Below are 14,053 nucleotides of genomic sequence, written 5' to 3' on the forward strand. Positions count from 1 at the left end.
TTCAAGCCAATTGATATAGGCACCAGCTTATCCAATCCCCAAATCAATTAAGCTCAATATATTGTCCTTTGCAGCTTTTATCACCATCTTAATTTTTGAACAATCATCTGATTTCACCTTTTCTAACCTCATGTATGCCCCCAAATTCTCCAGTTGTATTTCATCCTGTCTGTGCTTTCCTATATTTTCCCTTCACGTTCCACAGGTTGATAAGACATACTTTCCTAAAGAAGCCCTACCAACCTGCTTTCACTAATATTGTCCTCCAGATTATCTTTCTAAATCTTCTCCTCTTTTCCACTTTCATTTGTCCAGAGGAAATTGAAAACCATCTGGAGAGAAACAGCCTCAAATGATGTGATCTATCCCCAAATACACTAGAAACACAGACACTGCTTTTCCCTTCAGTATTCAATACCTCACATAGTTCCCTTGTTTGCTGATACTTTAAAGAATGCCATGTACCTGAAAACACTTTGCAATCCCAAAGGACAAATGCACTGAACAATGAGTTTAAAAATCATGTTACTTTCTCATTAAAGGGAAAGTCCAGCGGGCCTTTACATAATGAAATCAGTACGAAGGAATCATCAGGAACTGCAAATTTACTAAACACAACTGGCTCAAAGAAGGGCCGGAAAGCAGTGTTCCATCCTAAGGAATCAAACAGCTCAGGACAGCACTCTACACAAAAACTTGGTAAGAAAATAATTTCAGGAGTTGTCTCTCTAGGCCCACTAGGAAGCCCAAGGAAGGTGAAGCTTGATGAGGATGGTCAAGCTGTGAGGGATGCAATTGCATGCTTGGGTCACACTCAACACAAAACAAATAGAGCCTCTAGAAACATGATTACATTTTAAGCTCTTTGGGGATGATCAAAAAAAAAAAAAAAAGGTGGGATCAGGTTACTTAGCCTATATGCAGACACTTCATGGAGAGGAATTCAGTTGTCCTAGGAGTGAAGATACTAGTTAATATGCCTGTTTCCCATGGCAGAGTGCCTGGGTTCCAGAACTGACCCTATCTCTGACTCTAGCAAATTGTTGATATACAATTTAGTAACACTTGGTGAGGAGATAAGTGATTGAGGTCTTACAACCCCCTGGGAAAACTGAATAAAGCTTTCTGATCTGAGACTGATTTGGGTGCTATCCAGGTTACTCAAAAAGTGAACCTACCCACCTCTCTCTGCCTTCTGTATGCTTTGATTCCCTCAACTGCTGTGTCAATCTCTAGATGTGTCATTCTTTGCTGTTTAAGTAAACAGATATTCAAACTTCAGGGGAAATGAATTAAAACCAGAGATTGTAATGAAAAACAAATGTCCATGCAGTTTTTCCTTGTCTTGATAGCCCTTTATTTTATTTGAAACATTAAACCCAAAAGAACTGATAACTTCACTGACTTAGTCTCTCCATCTCAGAACTCAGAAAGGATGAGAATGAAGAATTTCAGATGTACAACTTGAAAGGAAAAAGGGTCAAACATACAAAGAGTTCAGTGAGACTGAGGATGATGACTACCTGTGTAAGTGACCCTTTGACACATCCACAAAGAAAAAATCCCATAGTCTGAATTGAAATTCCACTTGTAATTTGGTCTTACATCATTCTGTCTTCTGGTAACTTGGGGTGCAAAACTGAGACTGAGTGATGTGAACACTTGGCTGCTTCTGATGCTCTCTATAGCCAGCAACATTTGATATATGTTCCTCATCCCTTCCACTCTCATCTCCAGATTGTGAGAAGTGTCAGATCTGCTTCCTGAAGAGCTGTGCTGCTCATGGACCTCCCTGCCCCGTGTTTCTAAAGAACAATCCAGTGGAAAAGGGACATCCTAGTCGTGCTCTCCTTAGTGTGCCCACCAGACTTCGAGTTGGCCCATCGAGCATTCCGGAAGCTGGGCTTGAAGTATTTAATGAAGCATCTGATCTGCCTTTGGGGTTGCACTTTGGTCCTTTTGAGGGCATGATCACAGAAGTGGAAGAGGAAGCTGACAGTGGGTACAGCTGGCAGGTAAGAAGCACATCCCTTTCCAGTCTGATGGCTTTTCACCTGCCTAGCATGAGACTGGTTCATGTGTCCTTCTACACATTTATGGCATGAGTTGAGCCAACATGATCAGCCAGGCTGTAAAGATTAGCATAGGGCTCGGCGTCATGGCCTTGTGGCTAAAGTCCTCACTTTGAACCTGCTGGGATCAAAACTGGGCACTCTTTCTAATACCAGCAGTTCCACTTGCCATCCAGCTCCCTGCTTGTGGCCTAGGATAGCAGTTGAGGACAGCCCACGCCTTGGCACCCTGCATCTGCATGGGAGACCCCAAAGAGTTTCCTGGTTCCCAGCTTCGGATCGGCACAGTACCAGCTGCTGTGGTTAGTTGGGGGAGTGGCTCATCAGATGGTAGACCTTCCAATCTCTCTCTCTCTATCGTCCTCTTCTCTGTACATCTGACTTTGTAATAAAAATAAATAATTCTAAAAAATAAATAAATATTAGCCTAGAGAAAATCACTGGGCTGTTAAAAATAAAGCAGTGGCAATCTCCTCTATGGGCTTCTACTGTAGGGAAATAAACCAGAATAAATGTGTTCCAACACTATGTAAAGTCTCAACATGTTTTGGACTCATGTAATGTCACAGAACATGAGGATAGAGTTGTTAATAATTCTGCTGAACTACACCCATTTCAGAAATGTATTAACTATTTTTTTGAAACTCAGATAGCCAAGGGCAGGAACAGCTATGAGTACGTGGATGAGAAGGATACTTCTTTGTCCAACTGGATGAGGTAAGAGCCATGGCATGTTACAACTATACAGGATATTTCTTTCCAAGACAAGATCACTTTCCTTTCTCCTTTACTTTCCTCCGTGACTTTTGCATCATATGTCCTCTTTCATGTTTATTCTAATGACCTGTGAATGTCATGACCTGTTTCTAAAAGCATATTCTATATAAATAATATTTCATTTTTATTCATTAATTACATTGCATTATGTGACACAGTTTCATAGGTACTTGGATTCTCCCCACTCCTCCCCAAACCCTCCCACCATATTGGATTCCTCCACATTTTGCATAACCACAGATCAAGTTCAGTTGAGATTCCTCCATTGCAAGCATATACCAAACATAGAGTCCAGCATCTTATTGTCCAGCCAAGCTCAACGGCTTCTTAGGCATACCCTCTCTGTTAGGAAGGCAGAGCCAGCAGAGTATCATCCCAATCAATTAAAAGCCAGGGAAGTTAAGCATTTTTTCATATGTTTATTTGCCAGTTGGGTTTGTTCTTTTGTGAAGTGTCTGCCCATTTCCCATGCCCATTTCTTGAGTGGCTTGTTTGTTTTGACATTTTGGTTGTTTTGTAGCTCTTTGTATATTCTATCACCTATGTAGTGCGTAAATATCTTATCCCATTCTGTGGGTTTCTTTGTTACTTTGTTGATTATTTCCCTTGCTGTACAGAAGCTTCTTAGTTTGATGAAATCCCATTTGTTTATTCTGGTCTTGATTGCTATTGCCTTTGGTGTCCTTTTCAGGAAGTATGGACGTAACCCCAGATTTTGCAGAGTATTTCCAACCTTTTCTTCCAAAGGTTTGAAGGTTTCTTGATGTAGGTTTAGATCTGTTATCCATTTAGATTTGATCTTAGTGTATGGTGAGAGGGTACAGTGAGAGCTTGACTTGTTTCCCATTTGGATTCCTCTGATTGCTTTTTCTTGTCTTATGGCCTCAGCGAGTACCTCTAGGACTATGTTTAATAGTATTGGAGGAATTAGACATCCCTGTCTTGTTTCAGATCTCAATGGGAAGGGTTCCAGTGTTTCTCCATTCAGTATGATGCTGGCGTTGGGTTTTTCATATATCGCTTTGATTATGTTGTGGTTTATTCCATCAATGCCTACCTTGGTTAGGGTTTTTAGCAGGAAGTGGTGTTGGATTATGTCGAAAGCTTTTTCTGCGTCTATTGATTCTTGTTTTTCAGTTTTTGGATGTGGTGTATCACATATATGGATTTCCGGATGTTGAACCATCCCAGGATCCCAGGGATGAATCCTACCTAATCTGAATGAATGATCTGTCCGATGTGTTTTTGAAGTCTATTTTCTAGGATTTTGTTGAGAATCTTAGTAACAATATTCATCAAAGAGATAGGTCTGTAGTTTTTTTTCTCTGTTGGTTTTCTGTCTGGTTTTCGGATTAAGGTAATGTTGACTTCATAGAACGAGTTGTCAGTGTTGCTTCCTTTTCTATTGTTTTGAAGAGTTTGTAGAGGATTGGGGTTAATTCTGTTCGGAATGTTTTGTAGAATTCTGTAGCGATTTCGTCAGGGCCTGGCTTTTCTTTGATGGGAGATCTTTAATCACTGATTCAATCTCTACTTCAGTTATGGGTTTGTTCAGTTCGTTTGTTGCCTCTGGGCTAAGTTTTGGCAGGTGGTGTGAGCCTAAGAACTTTTCCATTTCTTGTTGGTCTTCTGATTTGTTGGAGTACAGTGCTTTGTAGTAATTTCTAATTATGTCCTTAATGGTTGTGGTGTCTGTTGTTATGTTGCCTTTTTCATCTTTGATGCTGTTAATTCTTGCTTTCTTACCATAACATAAATCACAATGACTAATAAACAGAACACAAAGATGGGCCTTGAGGAATCTAGATCAACTGGGGCCATTAGACTCACTCTTTCTCTAATTAGCATTGATTAAGCCCTTCCAGTGTCAAAAATTTCTTAAATACATGGAGATTCCATGAAATTGGTGCCTGGCAGTAATGTTTCTTAGTCTTTTGACAATTATACACTGTCAGAACAACTTCAGACATAAGACCTTCAATCGATGAGACAGTGAAAGAAAAAAAAAAAAAAAAGGAGGAAACAGCCGGGTTCTGGGGACAGGCATTGTCATGCATTGGGCTAAGGCAGTGACTGTGAAGCCTGCATCCCAAGTACTGGTTGCTCTACTGCCAAACCAGTGGCTTCCCCATGCATCCAGGGAAGTTTTGGAGAATGTCCTCAATCTTTGACCTCTGTGCCCATGTGGAAGTCCTGGTTGAAGCTCCTGCCTGCCATTGTGTCCTTTCTGTGTCCCCACTCCACCCGTTCTCCTGGCATCTCTGTCTTTTTCCGCTTGTCCTCTATGCTTCTCTGCTTCTCAAATAAAAATAAAAATTAAATACTAAACTTTATCAATTAAGCAAAACAAAACCAAACCTGGGATGTGGATGAGACAAGGAAGCTGCATCTGAACAAGGGTTTCTGTGAGCAGTTCAGTGAGAGGATAAGAATCAAGGAAGACTCCTCTACATTTCTGGATCTGGATCTTGGACTCCCAAGATCCAGGAGAAAGATCCAAGAGAAAGGACTCCAAAGGATTGCCTTTGGGAAAGCTGAGTTGTGGAGCATGTGTGGAAAGCTAGATGCAAGGAGTGTGTCTACTCATCCAATTCTGTAGCAGAAAACTGAATGAAATTTGGAGTTTAGGGAAACTCTGTGTGCTTCATGGCAGTCAAGGTGGGAGTAAGGTGGGCTTGAGTTTTGAGGATGACTAGTGAGGAAGGAAGGAAGAAAGCATGCTTATCACAATGAACACTGTATCTACAACTTGCACCTATGAGTTCAGTGATCTCATGACAGAGGAATATGTTTGTAGGGAGAGCACTTGCAGAATTGGGATTCAAGCAGGGTGGAGGCTATTACAGAACACATGAGAATTGAACGTGACAGAGCATGCAAACTCAGGATTTATCTCCACCCCAGGTATGTAAACTGTGCCCGGAATGATGAGGAGCAGAATTTGGTGGCCTTCCAGTACCACAGGCAGATATTTTACCGCACCTGCCAGGTCATCAAACCAGGCTGTGAGCTGCTAATATGGTATGTGGATGAGTATGGCCAGAAGCTGGGTATCAAGGGAAGCAACGAGAAGAAAAAGAAGGGAAGAAAAAGGAAGAGCTCACAACAGTGAGAGGTAAGTAGCACTGTTGTGTTGAAATAAGCAAAGGAGTCCCCTTGGGAATATTTGTGATTCAACTCTAAGGAGTCAAATGTATTGTAAGTGCTGCCAAAGTTCAATTCAAATGTGATTTCCATTTAGCAAAAACAAAGACTTACTTATCAAATAAAAGGAAGAGTTATAAGAGACTCAAGTACAGAGATAGAGAGAGATAGAAAGGAGAGATCACCACCTACTCTTTTATTCCCCAAAAGCTGCACTAGGGCATAGTATGGTATCCTATGGCTAAAGTCCTCACCTCGGACATGCTGGGATCCCATATGGACACCGGTTCATGTCCTGACTGCTCCAAATCCCTTCCAGAATCCTGTTTGTGGTCTGGGAAAGCACGTGAGGATGGCTTCAAGCCTTGGGATCCTATCCCCACATGGGGGACCCTGGAAGAAGTTCCTGGCTCAAGACTTTGAATGGACACATCTCTGGTTATTGTGGCCACTGGGGAGTGAATCAAAATACAGAAGATTTCCTCTCTGTCTCTACACCAATCATGTATCTGCATATGATATATATAAATATGTAATATAATATATATCTATATATATATATACATATATAAGTGCAATTAGACCTAATGCTGCACCTGCCAAAACTATCTCTGGCTTGATCCAGGAGTCTGGAATGCATCTAGGTCTCCCATGTATTTCAGCACTTGAACCATCTTGTGCTCTTTCCCTGGGTACAGTAACACACAGGAGATTGAACATGGAGCAACCAGAGCTCAATCTAATGCTTCTACGGCATGCTAGTGTCATAGTCAGTGACTTAAACCAGTGTAACCAAATCCTGACGCATTTTTTATGTCTTTGAATCCTGGGAACAATTGATACCGTTTTCATTTAGTTCTTTTATTTGTTAAATACTTGGTGCACAAAAATATTCCACAACACCCCCTTTGGAGAGGGCCCAACAAAGAAAACTAGTTCTTGGTCACTTTGCAGCTCTTCTACTATGGAAGTTCCCTCTGGATCATGAACAGTTTATTTTACATTTTCTCCATGCTCCCTGCCCCCTCCAAAAAAAAAGGCATATGTTTCTATTTGGTCATTGTTTCAATGGGATATTGTCATGTGAATTTTGTGCTTAAGACTGTCCGTGGAAATGGAGATTTGCTGAATAATACAATTGAGTGAAATATGAGTATGAGCACAGCCAAGTGTTTCACAATAGGTCTGGTTTTCATGTCTGTTTGCCTCTTTAGAAAGACTTTTCCATTTACTTGAAAAGCTACAAACAGGGAAGCTAGAAATCCATTATCTGCTGGCTCACTTCCCAAATAACCACAACAACAAGGGCTGGACCAGATTTAGGTCAGGGCCAAAGAATTTCTTTCAAGTTTCGCACATAGTGGCATCTACAAACTAAGGCCATAGTCTGCTGTTTTCCCAGATGTACTCTCAGGGGTGTTGCTCCGAAGAAGCATAGCTACGAGTCCAGCAATCATATACACAGGCTGGCAGCACTGCAGTCTGAAGCTTAATGCACCTCACCACCACGCTGTTTTCCCCCGTCTAGATTTTCCTGAGTAAAAAAAGACACTTGTGGAGATTTGGGTCATCTCACTGAGGTTGATAGAGTCTTATGTGCAAACCTATCAGAGGGCAGTGGGCATCTGAAATTGGGGTCAGAGAACTAGTCAGTCAATGGAAGGAGGAATCTTTGAAGTGGGAAGGTCCAATGCATGGAAAATAGGCAAAAGTTGAGATTGGTCAATACAGAGAGGCATATCACATGAGGATAGTCTTTCACATGATTTGTGTAACAGAGAGGAAAAGCAATCCTTGGCGTAGGCATGAGGCAGTGGTAGTTAGGTTGTCTCAGACTCAGGAGACAACCTTGCCTAGCCAGAGCAGTAACACAAAACATCAAGTTGCACTTATTTTGGGTTGAGAAACACAGATCTACTCATAGGTGCCCATCTTAAACAAAATGTGTCTTCCAAATTTGTGGATCTCCTGTTGTGTGGCTTCTTCCTTCATAGAGCTCTTCCTGTTCATAAAGAGTGTCAAGAAGGAAATTCTACCCTGAGTGATCAGAGTTCCTTTCAACACAAAAAGATAGCCTCAAGTAACTTTTCAGACAAAGTGCCAGGGATCCAAGTGAAGGCTTTGGGGGACAGAGAAGTACAGGAAAACATGAAGGAAGAGGACATCCTCAACAGATGTGGTAGAGGTCCCTGAGGTCTAAGCTGTGAAGGAAGTTTAAGAGTGAAACTACAGAATGGTAGTTGGGTTGCATTGGACCGGTTCATTTGTGAAAAGATCTGCTGATACAGACCTTTTGGATTTCTAAAGCTGTCATAGAAATTTAAAAAAAAAAGAAGATAATTGACGTACCACACAGGATCACTTGGTGGATTCCAGCTGTTGCTAGTACATGAGGAACAAATAGTAGGACAGGCTTAACCCAAGTGAAAGCAGGTAGCCAGGCTGTTTGTCTGTATCTGTCCTAACCTCAAACCATCTTATTTTGGAAGACACAATGTAGTCCGAAATCCATTCTGGTTACCTATGCTCGCTTGTCGTTTTCAGTCACAAGTCCCTCATTCAACATGCCATCCTTAGTTACTGCTCTTAGGACTTCTCAGAAACATCTGCAAGACAGCTCCTGTAACCAGGGAACCATTCTCAAGGGGATGGGCACCATCTGATCCACATAGATGCCATGACACAGTTAAGGACAAGAGGTCCATAAAAATCCCAAACCCATTTCAAAAACAAAAAACAGAGGGAGAAATAAGGGCCATTCTTTTTTTCTTCCAGCCTCCACCCAAAAGTCAGTGGAGGCCTCGAGTGAGAGTGAGAAAAAGAGGATGATCCCACAAGAGGCTAGGCAGTGAATGCAGAGGAAGCATTCAAATCTTCTGTGAGAGGTAGCATTCCCAAACAGAGTAGGGACTGAGTATGGCAACTGTTTGTAGGGCATCAGTGATATGTCACAGATTATTATCTGTCACCAGAGAGTTTGCAAACTGGGAAGAAACCCAATGAGTGTAAATAATGCAGGCAATGCTTCACACAAAAATCACACCTCACCAGGCACCAAGAGACTCACAAGGGAGAAGCTCTCAATTTGAAGGGAGTGTAGGAGGGTTTTCACACAGAAATTACATTTCATCACACACCAGAGGACACAGAAGGTAGAAGCCATATGCTTTCAGGGAGTGTGTTTGAGACTACACTCATCAGCTTACTAAAGAACACATGTGGGAAGAAGCAGCGTGTTTGTGGAGAAGGAGAGTGAAAAGAGATAAAATCATCTAACAGCCAACACAAGCCAGCAGCCTTTAGTTCAGAGAGGTCTTGAGCTATTGGAGTCATGAGTTTCTCCAACAGTGTACAGACTGAAGAAATGTTTAAGCACGTTTCCACTTTCATGATGAGAAATGGGTTAGAGAAACAGAGGAGTGTTGCTGAGATTTTTGGGGGATGTTGACTTGTGACCCTTAGACACATCTTTCACCAACCTGTTTTCTTCATGCTAATGAATGTTGTCTGCATACACACCTGAAGACCAAGTTACATGCCACCACTGCCATTACTGTTTAGGACAGAGGTTCTAGATCAGGTTTCCTTAAGACTTCATGGAGCTGTAAACCTGTATTTCTTTTGGGTATATGAAAGGCAGATCTGTTCACGGACTGTGGGAGAGAAACCTGTTGTTAAACACACACTGGGTTTAGGAGAGGAATCTTATCTCCAGTGAAGCATGATGGCCTCTCTTTGACTTTGGTTCTGATATTGTTGCAAGAAATGGCATCTTCTGGTACCTCCACCTGCTGTTTCCAGGCTCTATAGCCTCAGTGCTGAAGACCAACAGATGTATGGTGCACTTACATGTAGGTGTTTGCATGACTATGTGGGTGTCATGGAAATGTGCACCTGTGTGCATGTCAGGGAATTATAATGACATATGTATGTATGTGCCTGTGATCATGAGTAACACATATTCATGTGTGTTTCTCTCCTATATGCTAATTATAGCAGAAGCCGATGCTCCTGAGACTGCAAGGACCCAGGTAACATTTGCTGGCTGGGTGTGTCTGAGGGTAGAGAATTCATATTGTGTCTGATGGGGCTGGGGAGAAACAGTGAGAAAAGGTCCAAAGTTTCAGGGCCTGACCAGTCATGGGTAAACACACTACAATTATGAATCCATCTACACAGATGCTACACCCAGTACAGGGACACCAGTGGCTCCCAGGATGGGCTGCACAGAACTACGGATGAGTTGGTGCCAGTTCCAGGTCTAAGTGGAGAATTTCTCAGGTCATGCAAGGGCTTGGGAAGCAGTACTCATTTGGCTACCCAGAGAAGCTTTGGACAGTATTACATGGCAGCTTTTCAATGGTTAGGGTGGGAAAATACTTTTGACTTTTGCTGAGACTCGATTTGGGGCATGATACGTGGTCTAATTCTGAAAAGGTTCCAAATGCTGATGAGAAGAGTGTGTAGTTTGTAGATATTAGGTCAAATATTATGCAAACTGTCTGTGAAGCCCATCTGCTGGATAGCATGATTTGACTTGAATTTAGGTTTATTGGCTTTCTGTCTGGATGATTCATTCTGTGTCATACTGAAGGAACTCTGACACGGAGTGTGATGTCTCAATGATTTTTTGTTACCAATATTTATTTGAAATGGATCAGAGGTAGAGCAGCCAGGACTCCAACCCATGCTCATGCAGGATGTGGGCATCACAGGTAATGGCTTAAAGTACAGGTTAAGGTACAGGTAGTGGCCACAGTGCTGGCCCCTCCACCAGTGTCTTAACTAGAGCAACTGTTATTCATCTGGTACTCATTGATCCTTTGAAGTTCAGTTTAAATATTTCATTAGTGAATTTTTTCTTAAACTGTTGAGGTTTGGAACTTGCCTCTGGACCGATCTAGACATCCATTCACACGTTCATCAAAGTCTGGCTTTTTCCTTTGTAGCGTTTAATACATTCATATGTAATAGTAGTGTCATCTGTAGGATTCAGTGTTCTGTGTAATACGGAATATTTCACTTGGCAATCACCACATTATCATGGATCCAGGACGTTTTTTTTCATAGGGTGGTGTTCAATATTCTCTTCTCAGGCAGTTCCTTTAATACACTCATTCATCTTACTAGCTATTCTCAAAGGGATACGTAGGTGGGGAATTGTAGAGTTTTTGAATCTTGGTGTGGGTGACAGAGGCTGATGGCCAAAGAAGATTAGGGTTCAGTGATTTGGGAAGCAAAAAGTGAGTGAGGCGGAAATTCTCCGAACAGTCATGGAATGAGGCTGCCCCCCACCTCCCACTACTACAACGTTCTATCTCCACCCTAAAGTAAGTCATGGGACAATCATGTATTCATTGATAGAATCATTTCGCTAGGCAATTCATTCTATTAGGTAAACATCAGCTCACAGACCCAGTACCAGAATGATTTTGCAGAATGAGAATGCTGAGGAGAACTGTCACATTTTAATTGCATGAGGCTTCAGCATGGAGATGACTGTGTTCTCCCAAGGCACGTCACTGAGTACCAGGAACATCCTCCAACGTGGACAAGAACTACACATGCTCCTTTCAGTCTCTGCAAAGCAGGTTCCCTCTGCATAGGCCAACACTATTTCTTTTTGTTACTTATTTCCCTTCTTTTCCTTGGCTTCCATTTCCATGCAGCTTCAAATATATAGAGCAGGAGAGTCAGAGGAAGATCTTCTGCCTGTTGACTCACTTCCCAATCATCAGTGATGGCAGGAGCTGAGTTAATTTGAAAACAGGAGCCAGGAGCCTCTTCTAGGTCTCCGGTCTGGGTGCAGCATCACATGGTTTGGCAATCCTTCACTGTTTTCCAAGAACACAAGCCAGGAGCTGTAGGGTAAGTCAGGTCGTGTGTATTAGAACTAGTGTCCTATGAGTTCTTGATGCATGAAAAATGATGATTCTGAACGCTAGACTACCATGCCAGGCGCATTGAATTCATTTCTTTGATAAAGATTTATTTATTTTTGTTACAAAGTCAGATATACAGAGAGGAAGAGAGACAGAGAGGAAGATCTTCCATCCAATTATTCGCTCCACAAGCTAGTGCAACAGCTGGAGCTGAGTCAATCCATAGCCAGGAGCCAGGTGTTTCTTCTGGGTCTCCCACATGGGTACAGGATCCCAGAACTTTGGACTGTGCTCGACTGCTTACCCAGGCCACAAGCAGAGAGCCGGATGGGATGTGGAGCTGCCAGGATTAGAACCAGCACCCACACGGGACCCCGGGCACCACCAAGATGAGGAATCCTGCTGTTAGCACATGCTGCTTGGCCCATTGAGTGCATTTTTAAACAGAACTTCTCTTTCTTCACCTTCTAGGATTTCTATAACTCTTCTATGTGGGCCTTTTAATAGTGTGTCTTACTTCTTAAATACCTTTTCTACTTTTATAGCTTTACCCAGCTCTGCTTCCACCTTTTAATTGTTTTCCCATTGTAATAAGAAATATCTTTGAACTCTGAGATTATTCTTCTGCCACTGTCATTCTGTAGGCCCATTTTCTCAATGTAGTCCTCAGTTATCACGGAGGGAGCTAAAGGCTTTTCTTCCTTGGCAGGGGAGTCTTCAGTTATCTATGTTATGATTTGGTCTCTGCTTTTACTCTTGAGCATTGTACTTCTCATTAGCTGATTCTTTTGCTTTTTTGTATATATTTTTATATTGAAAATTTTGAATTTTGTGGTTCAATATTGTATAGACTGGGATTCTACCCCACAGCAAAAAAAAAACTTCCCCATAATTCCATAATTATGTCATAATTGCATCAGTCTTTTATTGAAGTGTGCCCAAGCATTGCTGGTGCAGACAATGTCAAATAGTTCAGCAACCCATTGTCTACATATTTCCAACAATTTTATTGGGAGCCCACCTTTTGTTTGGAAGCAGGAATGAATGTTGCATTGTTCCCCCACATCTGGATATGATAGGCCCCAGTACTTCATCCTTGTACATTTCCATAAATGAGAAGTCATGAAAAAAGGTCAAATACTGTTATGAATTAGAATAACAGCAACCAGGAATCACCACAGCAATTACAACACCACTGATTAAACAACACAAGTGTGACAAAACAAACCAACCAACAAACAAACAAAAAAAAATAACGCGAAAGTCTCTTATGGCCCAGCAGCGTAGCTTAGCAGCTAAAGTCCTCACCGTGAGCATGCCCGGGATCCCATGTGAGCAACAGTTCTAATTCCGGCAGCTCCACTTCCCATCCAGCTCCCTGTTTGTGGCCTGCAAAAGCAGTCAAGCATAGCCCAAAGCTTTGGGATCCTATACCCGAGTGGAAGACAGGGAGGAGGTTCCTGGCTCCTTGCTCAGGATCAGCACAGCATTGGCCCTTGAGCTCACTTGGGGAGTGAATCATCAGACGGAAGATCTTCCTCAATATCTCTCCTCCTCTTTGTATATCTGACTTTGCAATAAAAATTAACCAATCTTTATCAAAAATAAGTCTCTTGGGAAAAATGATGCCACCATGTAATCCACGAGGCAGTGAGGAATTCAAATAAAGGAAAGAATGTATTTGGGATAATGAAACTGAAATCTAAAACATCAAAAGATGGGATGCAGCAAAAATAAATAAATAAATAAATAAAACAGTCAAAAACTAACAAACTAACAAACAAATAAAACCCAGTATGGATCAGGTCACTGAAGTTATACTTTCCATGATGGCTTCTTTTTATTTATTTATTAATTTTAATTCATTTATTATATTGTATTACGTGACATAGTTTCATAGGTACTTGGATTCTCCTCACCACTCCCCAAACCCTCCAACCATGGTGGATTCCTACACCTTGTTGCATAACCACAGTTCAAGTTCAGTTGAGATTCCCCCATTGCAAGCATATACCAAACGTAGAGTCCGGCATCTTATTGTCCAGTCAGGAAAAGAATGTATCTGGGATAAATGTAACTGAGTTCTAAAACATTAAAAGATGGGATGCAGCAAAAAAAAATAAATAAAGTAGTCAAAAACTAACAAACTAACAAACACATAAAATCTAGTATGGATCA

General features: G+C 41.7%; 1 protein-coding gene and 1 pseudogene across 1 annotated transcript in view; one reads left to right on the forward strand and one right to left on the reverse strand.

Annotated features, from left to right (window-relative positions):
- Window positions 1-14,053, reverse strand: part of LOC131478788 (histone-lysine N-methyltransferase PRDM7-like) — a gene marked incomplete at both ends in the record, with an annotated part of 152,740 nt that overhangs the window by 98,172 nt on the left and 40,515 nt on the right. The window lies entirely within an intron of this gene.
- LOC131478757 (histone-lysine N-methyltransferase PRDM7-like) lies at window positions 588-5,901 on the forward strand (annotated as a pseudogene).

Source organism: Ochotona princeps, chromosome Y (genome assembly GCF_030435755.1).
Source record: "Ochotona princeps isolate mOchPri1 chromosome Y, mOchPri1.hap1, whole genome shotgun sequence".
Classification (NCBI taxonomy): domain Eukaryota; kingdom Metazoa; phylum Chordata; class Mammalia; order Lagomorpha; family Ochotonidae; genus Ochotona; species Ochotona princeps.